At 36.7% G+C, this 11,562-nt stretch overlaps 1 long non-coding RNA gene across 1 annotated transcript; it reads right to left on the reverse strand.

The window, feature by feature from the left end:
• Positions 1-2,633: 2,633 nt before the first annotated feature.
• Positions 2,634-9,862, reverse strand: LOC106942965 (uncharacterized). Its single transcript, XR_001423766.1, has 2 exons — positions 9,712-9,862; positions 2,634-2,759 (listed from the first exon to the last, which is right to left on the reverse strand). It is a non-coding gene; the product is annotated as an uncharacterized LOC106942965 (long non-coding RNA).
• Between the last annotated feature and the right edge of the window lie 1,700 nt (positions 9,863-11,562).

Here is an 11,562-nt window from a genome sequence, read left to right on the forward strand (position 1 = left end):
CTGACTTAATTACATCAGTTATGTCAGAAGGAATGGGCCAAATTCCCAGCAAATATTTGTCACACAATTGTAAAAGAAGACCAAAAACATTTGACCCAGGTCAAATGTGTATATATATATATATATATATATATATATATATATATATATATATATATATATATATATATAGACAATTTGACCAAATTGAAAGATTTTTTGTAAACTTCTCAATTTAAAGAATTTTTAACAGATCTCAAAAAAGAATCTCACTCATGATTCTAGCATGTAGCTAACAGAAGTAATTCTAGTAAACCAAACTGACCTAAAGCACAATTTTAATATGATTTAACGTTTTTGAAAAAATAATGTACATTTGTACACGTTGTATGAAAATACAATACAAATACAATAAATATATTTGAATTGAACTACTGAAACAACTGGTTTATTGAGATGCACACTATATTACCATCTATTAAATGCACATGTATATACCATATGTTAAAAAACACAAACCAACAAAGATAAATTGAATGACAACAAATTAAATGCTTAGAGAAGAAAGATGAGTCATAAAGACTGAATCCACATAAAATAGTCGTTCAAAATTAATGTCTCTACAGTCACAACTTTCACTACACAGCTTTAATTACACTTAAGATCAAAGAGATAGAAACTGCCAGCTCCTTGATTATCCATAAGAGACCCCTTACAGCCAAATTAAGTTTCATTAAGACACTAAGTACTAAAAAAAGAGTTTTCAAAGTTAATTCTGAAACATAATGCGATCCATTAATGATTATGATGGAAAAATATGAGGTACTGAAAGGAAAAAAAGTGCAGTGTTCAGCAAGAAATGTCCTGAATATTAAACATTTAAAATAGGCTTGCTTGAAATCATTGTGAATGTTTCTCCCATAAGGAGGAAAGGAGACAGGGAAGACATGTCCAAGCAAAGGATCACTCTGTGAGAAGGAAACCATAGTCTGCTGGTGAATCTATCCTTGTTTGGGCATCTTGGCAAGCCTTGAGCAACTGTTACTACAACAGTTATTGAAACAGGACTTTGAAACAAAAAGAAAGAAAAGTAGACCAAAAGAAGGGATTGGTAAGGAAATTGCAGGGAAGGAACTTTACTGATGATCAGGCAAAAAGAAAGAGAAGAAAAAGGAACAACTGAACTAAGAAGCTAGTCATTTTAAGCTTATGCTCTTAAAACACACATGGCCTTTGGCAGAGCGGTCCTTCATGTTTACATCGACCGAGCAATCCCTGGAAGGTCTCCTCAACAATCACAGGAAAACCATTAAGGCAGAGAGGAAAAAACATTCTCACATTTGCCAAGCGTGACCTCTCACAAGTTTTCCTTTCTACTCACCCTTTTATTTTCCTGTCCAACTCCGCTCTGTCCAAACACACAAGAACGATCATCTTACTGTCTCAACTGTTCCAATAGCAATTCTCTTTAAAGCATAACTCCAACACCAGTGAGTCAGACAGTCATTCAGAAAAGCAACAGTTCAGGCGGACTACTTGCTCTTCCTGCTTGCCTGCATGGATATCTGCTCGAACCGGACGAGCAACTGAGAAATACTCAAATACTCTAAGGAAGGACGTGACATGGACAGGTGCTCCCCCCTTCCCCTTCCTTGCTTGTGGAAACAATACCAACTTTCCAGCAGTAAATCTATATGGGTCTTAAGGCTGAAAATAGATTATTGATAAAGTAAAACTTATTATACAGTATAGTTTAGGTGACTTTCAAAAAGTTTATTTAAATAAGCACGAAACAATAGAATTAAAATGCAAAACAATGAACTTTTTTTTTTTTCTGGACAATATCCAGAGAGTAAATTTCAGGAACATAGAAGACTGTCTTTATTCCAGAAAGGAAAGGAAAGTGTGTGTGTCATGTGTGCATGTGTGTGCAAGACCAAGGGGAGTGTACATGAATCACAAAGAGTGAGGCAGAAATGGAGCGAATCAGAGGTCACGTCCCTCCTCAAGCTCTGAAATGCTGCTACAGCTGAGCTTCCTGGTCATCCACTGATACAAGCCAGACCTCAGCTGCAGGGCATAAACAAATAATATCCTGAGTCAAGCTGGGTCCACTTCAGATTTTTAGGAGAAACAAATTAATCTTAGATGAGTGCTATTGTAGGAATTTAAATAATCTGTGTAGTGGGAACTAGGAGGGTGGGACGGGGAACTGCAGCAGTTCAGAAAATAAATGCTTTACATTATGTGGAAATATTAAAGTAGCACCTCAATAAATTATTCACATTAAAGTTTGGGCACAAAAGGGTTCTCCAAATGGACATTATCACAAAATTAGCTAGGAAGCTAAAGGACAGTCAAGTCAGTGCTTGGAATGTCCATCAAACAGTCCCAATCTCACTCCCATAAAAACTGAAAATGGGTGTGTTTCCTATAAATTCCATGTAGTCATAGTGAAACATTACCTATAAATTAGCAGAAGAAAATGCACATTATAAAATATGTGAGTCACTAGCAATATAACAGCCAATAAGTGCCACCGTACACTAATGATTCATAGTGTGAGATACTTTTTCATCATAAGAGATAAAACATGACTCAAACAGACTGTAAGGATAGCTTAAAGAGAGAAAAAAAAAAACACACCTGTTCTTTAACGGAGGCCAGGATGTTATTGGCTGTGTTGTCGGTCTCCATTTTGCGGCCAGCTGAACTGTCACGAATGGTCAGCAGAAGCCTCTCCTCCGTCACTGGGCTCTGCTCAGGAGCTGGCATTCCTCCTGAACAGACACACATAAACACACAACGCTGTGGTCAACGCAGGCACTCCACTCCGAAGCTTCTACACAGAACAGAATGTGTGCAAGCCTGTGCAAACACACTTCCCTCATAAATTTGACTTAAAACCAACCCATCCCTGTTATACACTGGCAAGTGATGCTGAGAGTTGACCATTAGTGGTCACACACCATACCAATGCATACACAAACACACACCCACGCATGCCATATGGCCTGACGAGAGGAGGACTGTCAGTGTTTTATGTCTCTGACATTGCAAATCAGTGCCATATGGCTATCAAACAGCATACAACTTAAACACTGATTGATAGGGAATTAGAATCACACAACAAATACAACACAAATGATGGAAAATGAGCTTAGCTGAGGCTATTCTAGCATGGGGATGGTAGAGGTAATGATGTGTATGTTTGCACATTGATGCAGTGTAGAGGTGGCAGAAGATGAGCACGAGTAAAAACAGCAAAAGCAAGGAGATCAGGTGTTTCTTTCTTGGCTCTCTATCTTCCAGTCGAGAAAAGCAGAATGAATAGTGATGGTCTCATTAGTCCACCATCAACTGCTGACAGCGACAGTCCAGGAATCTCTGGTCCAGATAGATCTAGATTTATTAGAAGCACCAAGACAGAGTGGTAAAAATCAAATGAGATGAATCTAACAATGCAGAAGCTACTGTAGTATGTCCAATTACTGTTATTGACAAGCAACGTAGCACATAAAAGATCTCCAGACACCCAGAAGAAATGTGACTCCTTAGGTATTCTGGGTGCCTGTCACCTAAAACAGCCCGGGTTATACAAGGTGTGTGTGGTGTCCGGGGTCAGGTGCCAGCCTGGCTCTAGAGTGACAGATTGATGTTGTGCTGCTGAGTGGTTTAGTCTGTGTCCCAGATCGCTTTGTTCATTCATAGTTTTGCGGCACCCAGAACCCTCCCACTTCCACTGCAGCTTTTGACTCAGACATAGTAATTCATTTCCAGAAAACTAAGAAAGGGGAAACAACAGACAGGGCTGACCAAAAATAAAGTCAGCTTAGTTAAGGTGGACAATATTTTTTCTTGAGTCAAATTGAAGGACAAAACAATATCACTTTCACCAGCCACTTCAAGACAGGATGAAGTTGCCTTTTAGATGGCTCCATGTGTATGAAAGATCCGATGCTGTAAGGAGGCAGAGGTCCAACCACCTCTGTTTACGCCCCCGACTTCTGCATTATGACTTGTATATGGGAAATCTGAATTCATGGGTCAAGGGAGTTATGCAGCGATAAAGTATGGTTTAATCGACCGGTCACCCACAAGATTTAAAAACATCAACAATAGACAAAAACTATTTCCAACAAGAAGATGAGATATTAGTGGTGCACCGATTGCAGTCTTCTGGCCGATTGCCGATTATCGATCTTTTAAAAAGCCTAACTTACCGATTCCGATTCTGGCCGATACCAGCTTTTTGTCTGAAATGTTGCTCAATATATCAAGAAGATTGCCTAATTGGCAACAATGGAGCACATTTACAGTTAACATTTATTGTTAACTGTAAATGTGCAGACATGACCTGGTCTGCCAGTTTGTCAGTCAAATCTTTCTCAAGTGAGAAAAGAAAAGCACAGTGGTTGATTTTTAGACCTTTGCAGAGGTTAATAACATCGGTGGATAAGATCGGCTTCACATGTAAAAATCGGCTGATCGCCAATCTCCCAAAATGAATGAAATTGGTGCACCCCTATTAGATATATAATTTAAATATCTCAAATTTAAAAAATAAATTTTTTTAAATTTAATCACTGAAATAAATAAACTTTTAGATGTCATTCTAATTGTCTGAGTTGTACCTGTACTGTTTTAGCTGTCAGCTCAAAACCAGAATAACAATAAATAGAAAGCATAGATATTATTTTATCTTAACAGCTTTGTGAAACTGTAGCTTTACATGGAATCACTTGGATCATGTTGTGTGTTCTTGTTTTAAATCTTCATAATAATACTGTTAACATATCCTAAGCTGGCGGATAAGCACAGTCATGGCTAATGCTATTTATATCACCAGAAAAAATAACTATTACCAGCCATGACCTTTCTGTGACATGACATATGCCAAAAAAAAAAACAAAACAAAAAAAAAACAAAACGTTGCAACACAAAAGGAAAATATGTACACTTACTAATTCAAATATTTAGTCTAAAGTTGGACTTAAAAATGGGGAGACTCTGCATGAAGACAAAATACAAACAGAACAAAACAAAAATAATGAAGAGTGGATATATCCAGAAGGCACTATTAAGCAAAGAAAAATAAAGTGTGACTAAGCCTACCTCTAATATTTCCGATTTTACCAGAACTTGAATAATTGTGGCCCCTTAGTTTCAGCCTCTTGGTTTCTTCAAAATGGAAATGAAAACAAAAATGCGACTGCAAGATTACCGAAGTTTGACGGACCCAGCACACTTGTTCTGCAACATTTTTCTTCGCAGTTCACCCCTAACACAGAGGGGAGAAAACCTTACTGAAAACACTTCCACAGTTCACACAGCAAACACGAGAGATAGAAGTAGGTAAGGAGCTGCGAAGTGAGTCCAGTCTGTTCAGGTTTCAAGGATGTCATTAGATTAATGTCTCGGGATCACCGTGTGCATTTCTCAGCGTAAACATCACGTCATTCTGGTCAAAACATCACAGCTACTTCTTCTAACAAAGCAACAAACTAACACTAAGAGAGAAGGCGACTGAAAATGACAAGCTATTTTTTTATTCAGTGACATATTTGTCTCTTTAGTCAATGTGGTATAATAATAAGCATTGAGTTCACAGATACTATTTGTAGTCAGATTTAAATCTCCCTTTTATAGTAAAATAATCCTCTGTCTCTCAAGTCTCCTAAGAAAAGTCTTAGTCTGACCCCACCCTAACTAGCTGAATCACATGATCTGAAGTGCTGACCTCAGACTTGGCCACTCCCATGAGCTCCTTATACAACCACTTTTTCTACAAAACTGTCTTCCAACCTAGAAGAAATGCAGCAGATGTTGTTAGCAAGAGAAAAAGAAGTATAGCAGTACAAAACTCATTCTAGAACATGTAAAATCTTGCTAAAGTCAGTGTAAAAGATGGAGCTCTGAAAGTCTAAATTCTACCACAGACACTCACATTTAACAACAAATCTGACGCTCATTATGTCCCAACTGTGTCTTGCATCAGTGTTTCCACAGATCACTTTGGCGTAAAACGCAAGTTGTACTACAGGTCATGTTTGCATGCACCCATACAAACATGAAACATTACCTGTAAGGAGAAAAGGAGGGAACGAGTTTAGATGCAATACCAAAACAGAGAGTATTGCAACACGAAGCAGGTCAGTGTGCACATTTCTCCCCAGGCAAATCTCGGCCAGCGCCGAACACTTAGGTGAATGACAGATTTATTGTTCCAAAGCGTGAAAAACTGCTCTCTTTCAAGGTGAAAGTACAGTCAAGGTAAACTGAAAGTACACTGTGTTGCATGTTTGAATCCAAAACATTTTGGCTCTAAAAATGTTGAAGTTATATCATCAGCAGCATTTAAACTACTATAACAGTGTCATTTATTAAAACTAGAGCCTAACTGCATATGCAGGAGTGAAAAATCTGAATACCTTATCATGTGACAACATGAAAAACCCTCATTGCCAGCAATAAGATGAGAAACCCTCTGAATTACCTAATCAAGCCCCTACAGTGGTATTAAGGAAGTCTGGCTGACTCTTCTTTTTTCAATGTTGCTTAATTTCATTGAGGTTTGTGAGTCTTTTTTGTACAAGCAGAAGACTTTCAAAATCTGTATACGCCATATTAATCAGGTGGAGGTGTGTAGTTTAGAGAAAAGATTATTTGTAGCATATTTTTAGTCATTCCGCTTTAGATTTTGGCTCAGATTTTCAAACTTGCATCCATGATCATTTTCATGCCAAGTCTCAGTTACTGAATGGTTCCACATCTGTTGCTGGACAACATTTATACAGAAGAGTTCAAGGTTGACTCAGTTACTGTAAGACATTATGGTTCTACATAAAGCTAAAAAAAAATAATGACTCAAGGCAAGAAGCCTTAACTTGATGCTGTATTTAATTCACATGCCTGCATCCTGTCCAGCAGGCACCATGCTTTACAGGAGGAGTTATATTACATGCTGATGTTTATATTAAGTGTAACGCAGAAAGACAGAAGATAAACAGAAGGGGAGGAAAAAAAATCAGAGAACAGAAAGCAGATTTGGGATAACATCAAACCAAGGAAAGTGATCGTACTCTACACTACAACTGCATAAACTTGAAATCACTTTTTTTATGTAGACAAATGAGTTTTACTATTAGACCAGAGGTGCAGCATCCTTAAACATTATGCACAAAGTTAAGTACTACTTAATAATTTTCTTTTACATCAGAATTTACCTTCAAACACATCTGGTTTTAAAAGAAATACTTTCACAATTTAGACAAGAACAACACATTTTGTATGCTGTGTACATGTTGAACACAAAGACTTCAATAAAACTCCTTATCCCAAAACAATAAAAAGTAAGAACCTGTAAGAAGCAGCTACATAAACAATTATATCCCTATGGATTTTAGGTTTTATATGAAATACTATTTGATGGGTCTGCAAACTAAGAGCAACAAGACAATTTGTATGCAGTTTTTGTCAAACATGGTCCTATAAATTAAACCTGATAGCAAGAAGCGAAAACCACAGTGAGATTAGGCTATACCAGTTTCCTTTAAATGGTTTAACCAAAGTCCACACTTTTGCATCAAAAAGTATCTGTGGGAGAAGTGAAGATGGCGGCCCACTGACACTTGTAATTCAGACTGAGTAATCCTGAGGTCTGCAAAGTACGGGATAAACTGCTCACACTCAGGTGTGCAAAGCCTGTGGAGAGGTACCAAGAGGGCTCAAAGCCGAATCTATTACAGGGATTTCTAGATAGCACAGAAATATGGGTCACTTCTGTGAGGAGAAACATTTAGTTCAGGATTTTTACTGCAAAAGCAAAGTAGCTCATACTGATTTACAGACTGAAGATTGTTGTAAGTACAGAAGTTTACAAACATATACAGTGGTTGGACAACAAAGTTAATGGCAGAAATACTCACAATTCTAAGAAGATATTACTTTTAGAAATCCAAAAAGGAAAACTTTTGTACATCTGTCAAAGAAATGAGGCTCTGTCAGCTGAAGACGTACAGTTCACCCGACATAAATCAATTACTCCCATTTCCTTTCAACATGGAAGATTTGTCTTAAAGAACATGACCGACACTGAAAAACCAACTTTCAGCACAGATAAAAACATGCCTGTTCAAAACAAATTACACACATACACATGGAAAGTTTATTGAGAGATCTATGCTAGGAATCAGTTTTAAAATTGCAACTTGAAGAGGGAAAATATATTTTTATCTAAAAAAAAATGTTGTTAAAGTGATCCTTATATTATATCATTTTCAAATATAAAAAAGTAAATATTTCTGCCAGTGCTGCTAAAATAGCTTCTCTACAACAAAATTTTAGATTCTACAACAAATCAGTTGTGATTTATCTGAAGTGGAGGTGGCAAAAGATCTGGGCAGTTAACATTCAGTGAGTCAAGTGAATTTTTATTTATTTATTTATTTTTTTGAAAATGTGACATTTTCAAGTAATCCCAGAAATAAAAAGCTATAATGTCTTAAATTAAATTTCCAAATGTTTAGCGGTTTCTTCCACAACTAATCTTTATCCATTGAGGTCTATCTTACTGGTTAAATATGTTACTGATTACCACAAAGGAAAAATACAGCATTTTGAACATAAAAACCAAAATATTATTGCATTTAAGTAAAGGTACTCTGAGAAATTGGCTATGGATCAGACGTAAATGATATTTAGCTGTCTGTCACTTCTGAATGGGTTGGTTAGAAACTTCAACTCTGATTACTTTTCCAAAAAGGCAACTGCACCAAGGCTGCACAACATAAAAAAATCTTGCAATAGGGATAATATAGGTAAATATCTTGATGATGATATCAGGTGTGGTATATCCCCATTTTTGAGAATTTTTAACATTATGAGGAATATTTTTGGCATTTAGTTATGGTATATTTAGTTGTACCAGTCTCTTTGGCTGACTGTTGAGTTTACTCTAACCTTACATGGTCAAGAAGATGAAATGATCTTAGAGTATACCAAGTCTCAAATCTTAAACACCCTAAACTGTAGAGGTGTATGGAATGTAGTTAAATTGAGAAAAAAGGGAAATAGGCTGTTTAAAAACAAGAATCTGACCCTTTAAGACACAGACGCTTTTAAGACTGACTAATCAGCCCTATGTAAAATCAAAAGAATAGTTGGGAGAAATACAGTACTTACTATCAGCAACAGCCTCTCTAAAGACCTACAGCACATAATCACTCTTTGCAAAACCGTGTATTGATTTCCCTGATAAAACTAACAACTTTAGTCCCAAACAAGTTCACCAGGTTGAACTTTAACCCGTTTTAACCAACAAACCAAACAAATTCACAAAAGGAACATTCCAAGGAGTATCGATTTCAGGCAAAACAGTAAAAAACTGAAACACTTTTGGCAATCCTATGCTGAGAACTTCCAAATAGAAAGCAAGGAAGCCCTGAAAAAAAGCAGCAGGCCACAAACTACTGTAGCTTTTTGTGAGCAACAAACCTACACAAAATTCCTCTCAGGAGGATGATAATTTCTCAAAGCACATGGTGGAAATGCTAGCAAAAAATACAAGCAAACAAGCAAAAAACAACCTATGCTTGACACACCCAAAAACAAAAGGAATGCTTTGACTTGAAACAGTTTCAGCTGTACACACAATCACTCCATCAATGATTACCCGGTGAAAGCCCCATAAGCCAATGAGGATGATAAAGTCTCCTTTAAACAGACGCATACCTGTCATTCTGCTGGTCTACCAATGGCAGGACACACGAGTCTGTGTGGACGAGCGACAACGTTCCATCAACATCTTCACCTCTTTCTCAATAAAGAGAAGAGGAAAAATGATTCCACAAGATGCTGCACCAAAGCCTATCCTACACGTTGAGACTCACGCCCACGAGTGTTGCAATAACCTGAGGTCTATTTGAGCATGTGTTCACAGGGCAGGGCCTGCCCCCAACTAGCAGGAAACAGTCACTCATACAGTATTAGAGTGCTCTAAAAAGTATTTACATCCTTACAGACTTTTACTGTTTCTGTGTTTAATCATTGTCAGATAACCCGAGTAAATATGAAATGCAGTTTTTTTTTTAATAATGATTCGATTTTATTACAGAAAACATCCAAAGTATTCTTGCTTTCTCCTGTTTGAAAAGTAACTGCTACCCTAAATCTAATAACTTGTCACTCATGACAGTTACAACTATTTCAAGTATTTTTATTAGCAATATGGTTATTGAACTTTTATATAACTAAGCAAACAAGCAATAGTAGTACAGTTACCATAGGATTCACATTAAGCAATATAGTCCCCCAAATTAAACAAATGTAAATTAAAAACAAAAATACAAATTCAACCAGAAAACACAAAAAAGAAACAAAAAACCCAAACTAAACTCAGCAATAAGCATCATTTTCTAAATTAAAGATTATCATATTTATTCAAAGCCTTCTCAAAATTTAAATAGCGGTTGATTTGTGATTTAGCATTGTGGCATATTTAATTGGGAATTATTATATTACATTTTTACATCATAAAAAGTAAATAAATAATAATGATGATAAAATAAAAAAGAAAACTGAAGAAATCAGTAAAGGCACATACTTTTTTCACAGCACCTTCATGAGAATGCACTAATGTACACATTATTAGTGTGTCCTCTGTTGCAATAAATCTCATGAGGAATGTTTACTCAAAGGAGGATGTGCTAAAAAGATGACAGCGCTCCCAAGCAATCTGTGTTTACAGTGTGCATATTACATAATATATCGTTCAACGAACAAATCCCAACAGAGATGAGTCACCTCTAAAATAATTTCCTCACTACACTAGGTCACCTAACGGGGAGCAGAGAGGCTCAACTTCAGTCTCATCAGCCGTTTCCAACATGGCACCAGCAGCAATATGTTGTGGCAGAGCAGGACATGAATTATTCTGATTGCATGCAAATCCCTTAAATAGAATCACAGATTGAGCTAGGCAGACATGCTTCATCCTGTCACACATTGTTAGCTAAATACATTTAATACCCTGATGCATTTCTGCACACTGTTACAATGCAAATACAGCGACTGCTGGAGTAAGGATGCCTAATAGGGAATTATAGTATTAGATTGGGTTGTGTGATTTCACAGAAGTCATTAAAAGAAACTAATTCATTTTGTAACAGCTGTGCTAGAAGATTGTTGCTCAACATGATTTGATCATGGTTTGAGTTGTTCATTATTTAACTTCTTTTAAAAGTTCAGCAAGCGTCTGGTTAAATCAGTGGGGCACATTTCACTAAACCTGTGCACTCCATTTGCTGTGACAACCATTTTCTGTCCAGACGAAATTATTTGACATACCATAATGATAAATTACTGATGATGACGAATGTTTACATTTTTATATCCCAATGGACAGAAACACCAAAATCATAAAAATAAGAGCACAACATGAAATAACTGGATACATCTCTATCCATTCACACAGTAAGCTTGCCATCTCATTTTTAGCAAAGGCATCTCATGATTTTAGATGCAAACTGTGACTGGAGCCCCTCCCCAACTTACTGCTTAACACTGACAACAAGCCGCCTAAAA

This window comes from Poecilia latipinna, unplaced genomic scaffold, assembly GCF_001443285.1.
Source record: "Poecilia latipinna isolate Pla-1442-1.1 unplaced genomic scaffold, P_latipinna-1.0 Scaffold4730, whole genome shotgun sequence".
Taxonomy (NCBI): domain Eukaryota; kingdom Metazoa; phylum Chordata; class Actinopteri; order Cyprinodontiformes; family Poeciliidae; genus Poecilia; species Poecilia latipinna.